The sequence below is a fragment of the Paroedura picta genome, chromosome 11 (assembly GCF_049243985.1).
Source record: "Paroedura picta isolate Pp20150507F chromosome 11, Ppicta_v3.0, whole genome shotgun sequence".
NCBI lineage: Eukaryota > Metazoa > Chordata > Lepidosauria > Squamata > Gekkonidae > Paroedura > Paroedura picta.
This window is the reverse complement of record NC_135379.1, coordinates 42,910,595-42,927,452: the sequence shown is the minus strand read 5'-3', so window position 1 is coordinate 42,927,452 and position 16,858 is coordinate 42,910,595. Positions and strand designations below refer to the sequence as shown.

At 45.2% G+C, this 16,858-nt stretch overlaps 1 protein-coding gene across 2 annotated transcripts in view; it reads left to right on the top strand.

Moving 5' to 3' along the window:
* The window catches only part of POU6F2 (POU class 6 homeobox 2), a 336,328-nt gene that overhangs the window by 281,143 nt on the left and 38,327 nt on the right, over nucleotides 1–16,858 (top strand). The window lies entirely within an intron of this gene.

The window sequence follows — 16,858 nt, the reverse complement described above, 5'->3', positions numbered from 1 at the left end:
TACAGTACCTGTCATTGTCACCATTGTATGGCCGCAGTGCAACCGCAACGCCTCCGGCCCGCCCCTGCATCTCCCTGTGACAGGCACTAGTGTGCAAGTGCGCATGTGCGAGCTCTGCGTAGACAAGGGGCGGGCCGGAGCACCTCTGCTTCCCACAGAGCAGAACAGGCTGGTCACGCCAAAAAGGCTGGCACCCCTGTCTCGCTGCTGATGCTCGCCACAGCCTCGCTGATGACCCGCCGTGGCCACGCTGGATACCGTGCGATACTGGATGGTATGTAGAATGAGGTGGGCGGGCATCGGGAGGCCACTATGGGCAGCTATGTCTATCCCAACTGAAGTGCACCCGGCGTATAGGACAACCCCCCCCCCCCCCACTTGGAAGCATGTTTTTCAGGGGGGGAAAGTAGTCTTTATACGCCAGCAAACACTGTACTTACTTAGAAATCCCGGAGCCAAGCAACTGGTTAAGTTCTGTGTTAAAAATCACAGAACTAACGGCTCATTACCATTTTTAAAACTGCAATGGATAAAGATCAGAGGGGTTGGGGTCACTGTAAGCAATGTCTCTTTAGCTGGTTTCCTAGATTTTGTTTTCTGCCAGGCTCCTCAAACACAAAATACTTTGATCAATGTTCAAATGCTAGAGTGTAGTATGCCCCTCACAGGCAATCAGTTGGAGTTAAAGTGCGGCATGGTTAGATGGCATTATTTCCAGAACTGGACATTTAAACAGTGTAGACCTAATTGTGACAAGTAAAGAAGAAAGCTAGAAATATGCAAAACTTTTGCATAGGAGACTGCTTCTTACAAGTATACCATGGGTACATGAATTCAATTAATAAGATGGAAGTATGGCTAGAAATGATTCTTCAGCACTTTCGCCAAAATACAATTCTCCAGAATTCTTTAGGAGAAGCTCTGAAATAATGTAAGTTAATTAGGTAGATATACTTGTAGGACATGGCCCTCAAGGCAGGGAAAACAGATTTGTGAGAATTTTACAACCCTGCTTTTCCTTTCAGTTATCAGTCTATTAAATGTATGTTAAACCTTGATCCATTCTGGGTGTAGGGGGTATGTTATCAAAGAGTTTATCATCCCAGAAATCCCAGAGGGTGTGGTTTGGGGAGGGAGAGACCTCAGTGGGATATAATGCTACCAAACCCAATAGGATTTCCAACTTTGGGTTGGGAAATATCTGGAGACTTTGGGGGTGAAGTCAGAAGGTAGATCCAGGAGTGGTGGAGCCAGGAGATCTCAGTGGGGTATAACGCTATGGATTCTACCATCCAAAGCAGCCATTTTCTCCATGGGCAAACAGAAAGACATTTCCAAGCTGGCGATGGCAAAAAGCTTTATTCAGAACAAGTTCCTAGGTATAAAATCTCGTTTTCGTATTTTACTTCCTCAGTAAACTTATTTCTTAATTGGGTTTTTTCAGAGATACAAACAAAGTCTTCAACCCACTACCTTATATTTTATATACCTTATACCTTATATTTTAAGCCATAATCTAGGGCTAAGTAGAAGATGTCTGAGAAAAATCACTGTTCATGTGGTGTGTACACAGGGGCTCTGAGGACCAACCAGCAGCAGTAGTTTAAGGGAAGGCCTAAGGGAATGGCGGCCTTACTAGAAGACCAGCAACTCTTTTCACAGTGCAATGCCAGCTGTTCATAGAAGCCAGCTGTTTATGCTCAAAACAGTTGCACTTTCATTCCAGTAGCTCCTTTTCAGTGGTCTTACAGAGAATGCTCCTCACTGCCTTCCCCAACAAGCCTTTCCTCATCTTCTCCCAGAGTCAGCTAACTGGATCTCTCACTGTACAAACCCTCCCCAAAACATTATTTGTTAATGTGATGTCCTAAAGCTTTACATGGCGTAGGGGGAGGTTATGACAAACAAGTCACAGTTAAGGGACCAGGATGAGATACAGACATTCCAGAATGTGCCTAAGTTATGCTCCAATCAGGGAAAAGCTAGGATGGGTAGAAAATTTAGAATTTTACAGAATGCACCAAACATTTAAACATTTTATAAACCAACATTACTTCAGTACTGATGTCTGTCTCTTACTACCTTCTCAGTTTTCCTCAGAAAGTCTTAAAGGTGCAATAGCATATAAATTAAAGTGCGTGGTACTTCCGGGGGTATGTGTGAATGAATTGGAAGGGGCTGAGGAATTTTGGGACAGTAGGGGGTTGGGGGCAGCAGTCTGCCTCTTCCTGCTGCAGCTGTGTTTTCCTAGCAAGAGCCGTACATAGGTGGCTTGCCATTGCCTGTTTCAGAATAGTAGCAACCCTGGACTTCCTTGCTGGTCTCCCATCCTAGTGCTGACCAAGGCCAACTCTGCTTAGCTTCCCGAAGAAAATAACAATTTCAGAAGGTGGGCTGGATGAGATCATATTCCTGCTGAGCTCCTTCCCCTCCTCAGACTCTGTCCTTCACAGGCTCTCCATCCCTGAGCTCCTGGAATTTCTTAACCCAGGTGGCAACCCTTCCCCAAAAGTCTCCATCTTGAGCCCTGAGATTCTCCATTGCTTGCTTTCCTTCCTTCCTTCCTTCCTTCCTTCCTTCCTTCCTTCCTTCCTTCCTTCCTTCCTTCCTTCCTTCCTTCCTTCCTTCCTTCTCCCCAATGAGCCAGATCAACTGTTTAGGGGGCGAGGGGTGCTTTTCCAAGTAGATTCCTAGCATAAAGCGATGTTACAATGATTAACTGTGGCTAGTTGAGAACTTGAAGCCTTTGCCTCACTTACTTTTACAGAAAGCTACAATTAAAGGCAGAATTCTGAGAGATAAAAAATAATGTTTTGCCCAGGCCGTGGATCTTCTCAACAGGAACCTCTGCCGTGTGTTCAGAGGGTTACCTCAAGATTTCTCCCCCCCCCCCATGCTAACAACACGAGGTCATGTTCTTCTCGTAGTTCAGAGGATCAAATTTGGCTCTTGTTCTGCATTACAAGGAAAAGATTTGAACTGCTGTACAAACAGGCAATGCCTTTTGCTGCCAAAGTCTGCCTTTATAGAGCTCTCACCAGCATAATTGAGGTTATCCAAGTTACTGCGTGTCAAGGTTCCTGAGACTGAAATCCATGTAGACATAACAATGTTTACATGCGCACCACTTGCTATGTGGTTTCCTTGGGGGGGGGGGCAAGGCTTGCTTATACATAAGCCTTTAAAACACCTCAGGTCTGAGTACGTGACCACAAATCAAAATGGAAAAGGGATCTGAGGGGGATGCAAAAGTGCACGGTCAACCACCGGGTCCATATAGACCATGAGCTGGGAGAAAACATCACTGTGGTTGATATAGTAATGATTCCCCCCCCCCCACCGCACCTCACATCGTAAAAAAAGAAAAGAAAGAAGAAGCTCTCCCTCCGTGTTCATATCCAAGTGATTTAACTCCACTGTAGTCCACAGAATTACAGTACTATGAAGAGAGGCCTTAATAAGAGGAACAAGGCCCTTACACTTTACGGGATTGTTATCCTCTCATGGTGGCTTTAGACAGCTCTCCCAATAGAGTTATTTCTGAGGAATATCAAAATGGCAGGGGAAGGGGGAAACCACACTGAGCATAGACAAATACCAACCACGTTTCAGTAAAACATCGAACTCATCAAGGATTTTAAACGGCTCTGCATTGTTATTATCTATAGTACATATGAGGCCAAGGACCCTAATTCAGGTTATGCTCAGACTTTTTTGAAAAGAAAAGAAGGGGGGAAATAAACTGACTTCATTGTGTTTGCTGTATGTTTTCTCCCATCTGAAAGATATCCGAATCAGGCCAGAGAGAAGCTTAGGCGTTATATTATTTTTACCACAAAAAAGTCCTTGTTTTATAAAGTGCAAAAGATTGCCTAAAGGTTCTATAAATATTTTGTGTGATCCTGGTCAACAGATAGAAGTAGAAAAGATCTGATACATGAAGAAATTCATCTGTCTATCAACAATGCCTCATGGAAGGGGACGATTCTGTGTTCAGGCAAGCAATAATGTAGGATTTAATGAAAATCTTACAGATTTTCAGGTTGTTAGCAGATTTTGCTGTGGAAAGAAATGTTGTCCCAGGCACACATACACACACACTCCCCAAATAAGGACATGAGACACAAGTTTGCGTTTAACTAGTTTATTTAAATGGCTGGTCTATGTCACAGTTTATTAAAATAGACTAACACAACAGTACTCAACCTTCCTAATGCCGCAACCCTTTAATACAGTTCCTCATGTTAATACAGTTCCCAACCATAAAATTAGGCAAGTGTTCTTTCACAGAAATTAAACTGAAACAGATCAATGGCGTGAAGATCCATTGTTCAGGATTGTATATAAATTGGGTTTTTCCCCCCGGGGTTTCTCAATTCAGCTCTGCCTCTTGTCCTACCATGCTGATTTCGCTCTTTTCTGCTGCTCCTGACAAACGTTCTATCTCGATCTACCCAGCAAGGCTGTTGTGTGGATGGCCCCGCCCCGGACAAGCTGCTTGCCCTGCTGTGACCCCTGTGAAAGGGTCATTTGAGCCCCAAAGGGGTCCCGACCCCCAGGTTGAGAACCACTGCACTAACATAAGGGATAGACATGACCAAGCCGTGGCTGCCATTATTTGAGCAAATCTAGTATATCTCCAACTTTGGCCACTGATTCCCCCAGCTTTCTTTATCCTCACCAGCATATGGAATGTGCCAAGAGGTGCCAAACCTCCTCCCCTAATGTGCCATGAGCCAGGTTAGAGATAATGTGGCTCAACAGCAAGGGTACTCCATCCTAATTTCAACCTACTCTGTTGAAAGAAACGTGATGGACTTTTCAAGAAGTGCTTACCTAACAAAAGAGGTTGGCCACATGGTAATGGAGCTTGAGGAAATCCCATGAATGGTCAAAATAGGCAAAAAGGTTTATTCTGACACAACAGCCTTTATGAAAAGAACTTCAAATATGTTCAGACCTTCCAAAATGAGCTTGAATAGCTACCGGTGAAAGAGCTAGTCTAGCATCGATACTTGGTTCGTTGGTAGAATCTGTTATTAAAGATCACAGGTACACTGATAAACAAAAGCTACAGACGGAGAATCAGCATGGATTCTGTAAGGGAAGATCGTATCTCACTAATCTTTTAGAGTTCTTTGAGGGGGTGAACAAGCATGTACACAAAGGTGACTCAACTGATGCTGTTTACCTAGACTTCCAGAAAGCTTGTGATGAATTTCCTCATCAAATACTCCTAGGTAAACTCAGCAGTCATGGGATAAGAAGACAAGTCTGGTTAACTGGTTAATTAAGAGGAAAAAGAGAGTGAATATAAAGGGGACAGTTTTCAGAGTAGTAAGTGGTAAGTATTGCAGGGTTCAATACTAGTTCTGGTGCTTTTTAATTTGTTCATTAATGACATGGAATTGGGAGTAAGCAGTGATGTGGATAGGTTTGCAGATAACACTGAGTTATTCAGGTCATGAGAACAGGGAAGATTGTGAGGAGTTCCAGAGGGATCTGTTGAGGTTCAATGTGGGCAAATGCAAATTAATGCACATTGGAGCCAGAAATACCAACTTTATTTAATTAATTTTATTTATATACTGTGATGTCTATAAATATAGGTCTGAACTGGTGGTAACTGACCAGATCTTGGAATCACAGTAGGTTACTTCCTGAAAATGGCAACTCGTTGTGCAATTGCAATAAGAAAAGCAAATGCTCTGCTGGGTATTATTAGAAGAAAACAAATCAGCCAGTATCATAAATCCCCCTGTATAAATCTATGAGGCAACCTCATTTGGAATACCATGTACAGTTCTGGTCACTACACCACAAAAAAGATATTATAGCATAGGAAGAGGTGCCAAAAAGGGCAACTAAATTGATTAAGAGAGATGGAACACTTACACTGTAAAGGAAAATTACAGAGGTTAAGGACTCTTTAACTTGGAAAAACAATGACTGATGGGTGACATGACAGAGTCTTACAAAATTATGCATGGGATAGAGAAATCAGAGAATGAAGTTCTTTTCTCCCTTTCCTACAATGCCAGAACTTGTGGGCACTCAATGAAATTGTTGAGCAGTAGAACAGATAAACGGATGTACTTCTTCACTCAAAGAGTAATTAACATGTGGAATTCACTGCTGCAGCAAGTGCTTTTCTCCCTTTCCTACAATGTCAGAACTTGTGGGCACTCAATGAAATTGTTGAGCAGTAGATTTGGAATAGATAAAAGGATGTACTTATTCACACAAAGAGTAATTAACATGTGGAATTCACTGCTGCAGGAAGTGGTGGCAGCTACAAGCATAGGCAGCTTCAAGAGGCGATGGGATAAACATATAGAGCAGGGGTCCATCAATGGCCATTAGCCACAAGGTATAGAGGGAATACAATGTCTGGGGAAGTGATGCTCTGCATTCTTGGTGCTTGGGGCCCACAGTGGGAGGACTTCTGGAGTTCTGGCCCCACTGGTGGATCTTCTGATGTTGCCTGGGATTTGGCCACTGTGTGACACAGAGTGTTCAAGGACAGATCCAACATGGCTTCTTTTATGTTTTCTTATTTTCTTATATATTTTAGGGACTAATTGTTTTCAGTGCTTTGTGGTGGGCTGGGGCATGAGTCCGTACCCTTGCCCCCCCCCCCCTAACTTTTTCATCAAAGGTGGCTAATTATTCAGCCTTTAGCCTGGTCTTGCAGGAACTTGTGCCACTGTTTCACCATTTGCTCTTTCTGAAATGCTTGTGAATTTGGGGTTATCCGCTCAGAAGTGGGTTCTCTTGGAACATTTACTATATAGAGCAGGGGTAGTCAAACTGCGGCCCTCCAGATGTTCATGGACTACAATTCCCATGAGCTCTGTATCTTTTCCTGTTTCCTGTAAATCGCCCTGAGCCCTTGGGGAGGGTGGTATATAAATATAATAAATAAATAAAATATAGAGAATAGAGCTGTTGGAAACAAAACAACAACATCTGTAGCCACGTGCTTATGTCCAGTCACATTTTGGCACAGAAGTACTCCAATAGTGGATACCTAGGCTTGCCCACCTACTCTTCCTGGTCTCACGCCAAGAGAAAATGGGGTGTGTATGATGATACAGATGTGGCCACATCACTTCCTGTCACTGCATCTGTGATTCTCTAGGAATTTCCCCGTATCCCTGTGACATTTACAGCACAGACTGTCACACGCTACAGTGACATTGCCTCACCATCCTGGAAGTGATATCACCACATCAAGTGGCTCTTGCCTTCCGCATGACCCTCCCCTATAAGCTGCTGGAGCTCACATCTCTAGGAATTGCTGGAAACTAAAGTAAAAGCCTCTCCAGGAATGACACTGAGTCTCCTAGTTTCATCTTGGCGTAGTGGTTAAGAGCGGTGGCTTCTAATTTGGCGAGCTGGGTTTGAGTCCCTGCTCCTCCACATGAAGCCAGCTGGGAGAACTTGGGCCAGTCACAGTCCTGTTAGAGCTGTTCTCACAGAGCAGTCTCTCTCAGAACTCTCTCAGCCTCACTTATCTCACAGGGTGTCTGTTGTGGGGAGAGGAGGGGAAGGCTCCTTTGGGTAGTGAAAACCAGAGTATAAAAACCAACTCCTTCTTCTTCTTCTTCTTCTTCTTCTTCTTCTTCTTCTTCTTCTTCTTCTTCTTCTTTTTCTTCTTGCATGATGGCCACCCTGACCTCTCCCTACCCCCTTGCTAGTTTTCTGCTGGTTGCTAGCCTGCACTGGGCAAGTCTCATCAGGGGTCTTGACTTGGGTCAGTCCATCATCTTCTGGGTGAAATGGAAGGCCAGTTTCAGTGATGGTAAGCCAATATGAGCCTTCATGCACTTGCAAGAATCCATTGGTGCTGCACACACAGGGAGCTTGGACCCAGCTCCTGCCTTGCTGTTCAGCAGGTTTTAAGGAAATCATTAGTCCTGAAGTCTGTGTTGCACACAAAGCAGTATTGCCCGCACTTTAAGAGCCTTTATTATCCTGAAAAAGAGTAGACAGTTGTGCCAGCATGTGGTTATGATATGGACCAAGGCTCTCTAGGGGTACCATTAAATTTACTGGCATAGAGCAGGCTAGGTGCAATGCTTAAGGAGGGCAGGGGAGTTTATGTCCTCCCCACCAGAAAAATACATGACACTTTGCCGTACTGGTATAGGGGTGATAGCATACATGTCTCTCCTGAGGATTGTGACATCTGTCTTGCTGATTTTTGTCAGAGTCTACATTACAGTCAGTAGGTAGAGTAAGGGGAGTTAAACTAGGCTAATCCCATTATTTGGCATGGATAGTCTGGGTTGCTCAGGTTAGACAGGAAAAATTCCAAAATGAGCTGGAATAGCCCCTGAAAAGCTATTTTCTGGATATCCTTCTGTATCTAAGGGATCACCTCTTCTGCTAACCCCCCTTCCCCCCGAAAAGAGCACTATGATAATATGATCAAAAACTGCTCAGGGTCCTCAGTCTCAAGGAGGTAAAACTGGCCTCAACCAGGGCCAGGGCCAGGGCCAGGGCCAGGGCCAGGGCCAGGGCCAGGGCCAGGGCCAGGGCCAGGGCCAGGGCCAGGGCCAGGGCCAGGGCCAGGGCCAGGGCCAGGGCCAGGGCCAGGGCCAGGGCCAGGGCCATTTCAGCCCTGGCCCTAGCCTGGCGGAGTGGCCTACCTAGTGAAATCAGGGCCCAGCAAAACTTTAAACCATTCCGGACAGCCTGTAAGAGAGAGCTGTTCATCCAGGCCTCCAGCTGAGGCCAGGAAATTAACATCAACAAAATTCGGACCAAGATGGCTAAACTGACACTAATAGTTAACGGAAGAACAGAAGAGGCCTTTCAAGAACAATGGGGCCCTTACCTGAACTATTTAAGAAAATAATACAATGGGGATTGAAACAGGGAACTAAGTGTATTAAATGAAGAGTATAACCCTCTTTTTTTCTGTACTGACAATGTAGATTGCATGTATTTCACTGTCTCTAATTCTGGAAAATAAAAATAAAAATCTTCTATAAAAAAAACAAAACAAAACAAAATTCGGACCTCCCTATTTGGAAATTTAGTTGAGAACCTTCTGAAGATCCTTTGAGCTGGCAGTATATAAATCAAATACATAAAGAGAAAGTAAGAAAGAAATCTCCCCAAACACCAGCCACGCCCCTCCCCTGAGAACGACTTTAGTTATATGAAGAGACAACTTTTTAGTTTCTTTTAAAACCTGGATTAGATTTAATTAAATATTTTGTTAGCATTTATAGTATATATTACATTGAATGCCTTCAACCTGATATTTACCCACTCACCCGGGGCTATAAAGGTCAGATCAAATCAAAATAATTATGATGATGATCCTGCATAATGTATGGAAGTGCTGCATTTTGAACGGCTTGCTGACGACGATTGTGCAAAGCAGAATTCAGGTGGGGAGCCCTCTCCAGGGCTTAACAAGGCTCCGTCTGAAATTACCTTGCTGTTAAAGGGTTGAAACAGAACCGGGCCCCAGCCCTCTGCAGCAGCCCTAATAGACCTCTGACAGAGATGCATCTGTATCAGGATGCCCTGCTCATTTTGGCAGGAGGTGTCTTGCTGGCACAGAATCATATGAAAGTGTGTAGGAAGGGAGAGGAGGTTCTCTGTGAAAACAATTTCTGCTGCCTTACGGTATTAATCCTTTGACATTCCTTTCATATACAATGCCAGGAGAGCAGGATCATTGGCATGCTGTACGCACTCGATCCCTGTTGGCATGCATCCTCCAGCGTACAACAAAATGACAGCGGTCTGTGACAACAGAAAACCCAAACAAACATTATGCATATCATTTACAAAGCAGTTTTTATATTGGGCTGCTCCACACTGTGCTTTGGAGGGCTTTTCAGCACTCTCAGAGAAATTAGTCCTTCATCCGTTGACAGTTTATTTAGTTATTTAGATTTATCCCTGCCACTCCCAACACCAGTCTGGATCATGGCGGTTTACAGTAAAATAATAAAACAGTATAATATGCTAAAAAATACAGTATAACCCCCTAAACGAAAACAACAATAAACAGCAATAAACCTCGATGGCAGGAAGACAATTTGCCTTCACTGAAATTATCCTGTAGCCAGATCAGATTGGCCATCTGGGATTATGATGTCATCATATGCATTGACGTTATTTATCACCTGCCTTTCTCACTGGACTGCAAGGTGGATCACACAGATGTGGTCAATATAATTGACAGGGTGGAACATTCAGTAAGCAATGAAATAGGATCTGGGTTCTAGAGACATTATATGGGAACCAGAATGGTGCAGGAGTTCAAGAATCACACCTGCTCTGGGAAATCTAGGTTTGAATTCCCAGTCATGCCACGGACATTTGCTGCATGGTTTTGGGCCAGTCACACACTCTCAACCTAACAACCTCACTGGGTTGTTGTGAAGATAAAATGCAGGACAGGCGAATGATGAAGGCTACCTTAGGAAATACTTGGAGATTGTGGGGTGGAGCCAGGAGTTGGTGGGGAGAGACCTCAATGGAGTGTTTTGCTATAGAGTTCACCCTCCAAAGCAGCCATTTTCTCCAAAAGAACTGACCTCTGTTGCCTGGAGATGCAATGCAAAACCAGGGGATCCCCAGGTCCCACTGCATTACAGTAGTCTAGTCTTGATGTCATCATGGCATGGATCCAGGTGGCCAGATCCAGATATCAAGATAAGGGGGCATTTTCAAACTAGGCGGAGTTGGAAGGGGTTTTTGCAACCGCATTTACTTGCTTATCCAGCAATCGTGCTCATTCTGATATAACTCCAAGGCTCTGAGTCAAGGGTTAGCTGAACCCCAACAAAAGAGGAGAATATAATGTCCTTCAAGACCTTCCCAATCAGAATTCCTTTCATAATTCTGGGGTTTTGTTTCAGTTTCTTCATTTGTAACCACAGCTTCCAGGCAGCCATTTAGAATCTCTGCTGCCTTCCCCAGGGATTTGGATAAGGATGTATCTATACTGTTAATCGATTGCATATTGATGACAGCCATCCCCAAAATTAGGAATGATTTGACCTAAAGCCTTTACATAGGGATTGAAGAAGATGGGAGATAGGATTGTGCCCTGTGGGACCTCACAGCCTAGATCCCATGCTTATGGTAACTGACCTCCAAGGGCAATTAGTTGGGCCTGGTCTGTGAGGAATGACCCCGATGCCTATTTATGCTTCCAGACACTTCAAGAAGTTGGCATGGTCCACTGTGTCAAAGGTGGCAGCTATGTTCAATGGACTCAAAAAAGGAGGCCTGACCTTTGTCTGCATTTAGAGAGAGATTGTTAACTAAAGCCAATAGTGCTATCTCCATCCCATAACCCAGTTGAAGCCAGACTGAAAAGGATCTAGAGCAGATGGATTATCCAAGAAGATCTGGAATTGGTCTGCTACTGTTCTCTGAATCACTTTGTGTAGGAAGGGCAGATTAGAGACTACACAGTAACAGGGTACATGGCTCGTGGCCGGTTACAATAGTCTTGAATAAAATCCCAATTAAACCCCCATTAAACCCCCCAGACATAAAAACAACACAGATCCAACTAATCACAATAACAAAAAAGGAGATATGCTGGAAAAAAACTAACTTGAATCACTATCATTCCCCCATGACGGGGATGGAATTATTTTTTAAAAAGTGAACTGTCTGGAACAATAAATAGGCATTCAATTATGCAGGCAAAGGCAAAAAAAAAATTCCCCCAAAGTTGTAACACAAAGCATGCCGCTCTGAACTCCGCCCCCCCAATCTTGAATGAGATTTATTTTTAAAAGAAGCAAGACTCGTGATTCCATAAGCAGTGGCAATAAAGAAGCACTATGATTAGATACATAGGCATTTCAACGGAGAACTATTGATTTAAAAAAAAATTAGCAGGCATTGCAGGCCCTTTAAAGCATAGAGAAAGGGGATTGGTTGCCTGGCTTGATTGACAGGTGGAAGAGAGTTGCGTATAAATTGTGTTTCTCTCTTCCGCCATTTCCAGCAGCACTTGTGGAGGGGGAGAAGTGCAAAATGGCAGCAGAGAAGAACAAGACAGCAAAAAAGATGAGGAGGGGCCGGGAGGCGCGATTTTATGTAGCGTTACACCACTCAGCTGGCATAACGCTATTTTTAATGATGAGCAGAAATGTCCTAGTTAACAGATTTAGGACATGACTCTGTTTAGGATTGCAATATAGCACCACCTGTGCTACTTTTTGGCTGCTATTTGCCATTGATAAAACGTGGAAGAATCGGGATTGGGAAAGGGTTAAACATTCCCTTTTAGCTTTCTCCTGTGTCATATTTTGACCCTCCGGTGCGCTGTAAAAACCATGATGTATGAATTGGACCTTAATGAGTCAAAAGGAAGCAGAGAGCAAGATGAAGCCCGGCTGATGGAAAGAAAATAACTATACACTTAAATCTGCAAGGGCTGTCATTCAAAAAATAATTTTACCAGCCTAGGGGAAAATGCCGTGTTTTTTTTAAATCACTTACCACTTTATATATTTGTCCAAGCCAACATAACACAACTTGGACACAGAGAGGTAGAACAGGATCTCAAAAGCATTCCTTAACTTGCTTCCATCTGAGGATTTGGGCTCCATAAAGTGGACAAGAGGAAAGAACCCATTTTGCTTTTTCCAGTTTTAACTGCTTTCTACTGACAATCATTTGCTGCGTCTACTATTTTGGGAACGGCAAGGTTAAAATTACCGGTTTGATCCTACCAACCATCAAAATGGCTCAAGACAATCGATAATCTATGCTACATAATGAGTGGATCCGGGATGTGTCTGGGGGGATGTGATGTTCCCTTCACCTCAGGTTGTGTCAATTCATATTGAGTCAAGTCAGGTTGCATCAGCAATATCCATATCAGTTCTTATTCTGGAGACCAGTAGATTTGATTTTAAGTAGATTTAGACAGCAAATATTTCAACCACGACAAATGTATGTAATGAGCAGACAGCTTTGAAAAACCAGCTATTTTTAAAGGCCCTGGCAAGTTAGCGCCATTTTAAGTCCGTGATCTATATATTTCATGGATGCATTATTGAATTTGAATGCAAATATAGGCTTCCTTGGTAGGGCAATGTTAAATGAGCTGTGAATCGGTTATTATAATCTTTGAAGAGACTCTCAAATTTCCTGTAAGGAAATACTGTGCACCTCAACAATGTTAATGGGTTTTGTTTTGGTTTTGTACTTCAGTTTTTTCCTTACCTAGCATTATAGCCGTCCACATCTTTCAGAGGGATGCCTGGTACAGTCCTTTAAACAGGACTATACCATTTCAAAGCACATGTGAGGGATGCACGCCAATGTCTATATTTTCCTTCATGTCAGAAACTTGGATGTCAGTTAAGTTCTGGCCTAGTGTTCTCCTGGATGTATAAACTTTTTCGGATTCTGCAAGAAGCAAGTCCTAGAGGTGTCACCATGGACACATTTTCATTTACAGCTCCAGAAGCCAGGCCTGGATGCAGGGGAGTTGTGGGATCTCAGATAGCTCTAAGGTGAACAATTTGTTCAACCAGCTGCTACTGTTAGACTGAGGCCCTGGAAAAAGTTCTGCAGTCTCTCATGGCTTTGTCTCCCCCAATGGGTGGAACTTAGTGATGGTAACCCTGGAGGCAGGTCTTCAGTGAAGGCAGAGACTTAATCTGCAAAGAGGAGGGGAGCACCAGACTACTTAAAGAATAAAATAGCTTTGTTTAGGAAAAGAAACAACTATGTCTAGAAAGGAGAGAAAAGAGAACTAACTGTGGTCTGCAGTCAAGCTTCAGTTCAACTGCTGTTCTGGAGGCAAGCAGGGAGGAAGTGTGCTCAAAGGAGCAGGAAGTCTCTTGTTAAACCAAAGCCCCCTCGCACGCTGCCGCCCCAGCCCCCCTGAGACACCAGCCACGGCGTGGGGAATCAGTGTCCCAGGGAGGGCACGGGTGTGGGGGAGTGGTGGTGGGTCCTGTCAGGTGCCCCCATGGGTGGGCACCGCTCCCCAGGGCCCACAGAGTGTCCCACAGGAGCTGGGGCACATTGGCGGAGCCCCTCCCCCTGCCTTGGGTGGTGGATTTGTGGTGTGGTTCAGGCCCTGTGGAGTGCACTCGCTACCCCAGCGAGGCGGCTGGCGCGCTGCAGGAAGCCTCAGGAGCATTCCCCGGTCCTCGCTGCTGTAGCCCACCCCTGTACAGAGTTACCTGAGAACTTGCGGCTTGGGGCACTTCCTGGTGGTTGTGGGTTGGGATAGGGGGCACAGCATGGCTCCACAGCTCTGGGGCGACCCAGTGTCTCCTCGTTGTGGGGGGCTCTTATGTCTGGTCGCTTCTTGTTGCTCCATTCCTCCCTATTGAACATTCCCAGAGGAGCTAGGTGTACCAAGCGCACCTGTACTGGCCTGTCCTTGTTGTGCTGCTATAGCAGTTTCCATAGGAGGAATGCCCACATGTACGGTCTGCATTCCTTGATGCGGAGATGGCCAACACTGTCCGCCTCCCCAATTGCTGTACCACCCAGTTGGCATAGGGCCAGGTTTCTGCCAGCTGCACCCAGGCATTGCCTCCTGGCCGTAGGACCAGGATGATACCTGCGGCTGTGCAATGGCAGGATTCCAACTCCCCATGCATGCCTGTGGTCCCACAGCATAACCCAAGCTTGATAGTCAGCAAAATGTTGGCTGTCAAGCCCTGCAGACAAAGCTTGATGGCCCTTGGCCATGGAGCGGGTTGTTAGTATCCGGGCCCTTAAGGAGACACAGGTGACCAAGATGAGATACTGCCATTCCTACGGTGGCTGGACACATGTGAACCTGAAAAACACCTCTGATGTGATGTCGTGCATACCGTCTTGGAAAAACCCCTTGTCCCATGGATGTTCCCTCCCCCATGGCTGGTGGTCCAGATGATCCCTGCCACCAAGATGGGTCCACAAAAACCTGTTCCAGTTCTGCCCCAATTGTAGAACTGCAGCCGGGATCCACCACACCCCCAAATGATGGGCCCAAAGGTTGCAGAGTAAAACAACCCCCCTGCATAATTTTTGGAACCCGCAAAGGGCAGGGAGAGTGGAAGCCTCATCTCCCCTACCTAGACCCCCCTCTCCTCCGTCAAGGTGGACGATCCCACTGCCACCCGTCTTAATGCCCCCGACATCCCATGAATCACAGAGGGGCCTGCTGCTTCTTCATGAAATGGTCCTGTCCCATCCCTGGCTCCCAAGGCCCTGGAACCAGCAGCCACCACCAGCGCAGCACAGTCCATGGGCAATTGGGGCTTCCCTGCTGTGGCCTGCCCCAACCCATCACCTTTCCCTTGACATCCTTTTTCAGTGCCATGGTCGCTTGTTCCTCTCGCTCTCTCTCTCTTTGAAGGGGCAAATGCTCCTGCCAAAATGGCCTGTGAGAGGCTTTGTTTTGTTCTTTAAAACAAACAAACAAACAATGCCCCACAGCATGTCTAGTGTCCCTTTTCCCTCGGAAAAAAATTGCTTCCCTAACATCACGAGGTTGTTGGGCCAGGAAAAAAACTGCTCCTCCCACCATGTGTTTGAGCACCCTGAGGGGAAAAGGGGCCGAGTAACGTCCGGCCATCCTTCTAACAGACACCTGGCTCAGTCACACACCCTGTTGCCATGCTAACGCACATGCTGCCCAGAGAATGCCAGGGCTGGGAGTTCTCTCCCACCAGCCAGGTCCCTGTCAGTGTTCCTCTCCTGCAGCAGCAATGGCCTCTTTAGATTAGTCTCTGGGGCTTTTTGTAGCAACTCCAACCAACTTCAGAATCAGCTAATCAATCTCTCCCCCCCCCCTTCTCTATCTTTCACCTCCTCCTTGTTTTCTGTTTTCCCTAATCTCTGAGGACTGTGAGAAGTAGAGGGGTAGTAAAAGCATCCCATTTGCATTTAATGCCGAGATATTTGGAAAGAAAGCTCAGAGGGCAAAAAATAAACATTTGCATTTCAAAGAATACATTTTATGCCACTTTCTTTATTTGCCTCAGTAAGGTGATATAGCTATGTGATCAGCAATTATCCTTTGGGAACCACCATGAAGTTTGTAGATAAAAGTAAAATGGTATTCATAGGTCAGTACATTGTAATGTCTACTCCCTAGCTTCAGTTTCAAGCTTAACTAACAAAGTTGTGAGCAGTTTCAGGTGGGTCGCCCTGTTAGTCTGTAGCAGCAGAATAAATTCTCAGTCCAGGAACACCTTAGTGACCCAACACATTTTCCGAGGTATAAACGTCTAGGAGTAGGGCTGACCGTCCTGTGCTAGGGATCTCCTGGAATTACAGATAATCTCCAGGGAACAGAGATCAGTTCCCCTGACGAAAATGGCTGCTTTGGAGGGTGGACTCCATAGTATTATACTCCACTGAGGTCCCTCCCTGATCCAAACCCCACCCACTCCCAGCTCCAACCTCAAAGTCTCCAGGCACTTCCCAACCCAGAGCCAACAACCCTATCCAGAAGTCAAAGCTTACTTAGCCAAATAGCCTTGACTCAAGAAGGCTTCTATGGTGGAAACATTCGTTGGTTTCCAAGGAGCTCCTGCACTCAAATGTTGTACCCTACGAATGCAATGCCATGCAGCCCATCTTCCAAAGCAGCCATTTCATCCAGGAAGAATTGAATATATTTTTTTAAAAAAATAAGAAATAAGAAATTTTTGTAGGCTGGGAATCAGCTGTCATTTCAGGAGATCTCCAGCCCCATCTGACGGCTGGCGGCCCTGCAAATCTGAAACTGTTTTGGGGAACATGCTGCCTGCTGTACACATTATCCAAGGCGTGTCTCCCCCCCAGACCAAGAGACTCTCCGGAACAACTGGAGCTTCTATTGGCCCCTTTCGCTCCCGTTGATAGTACG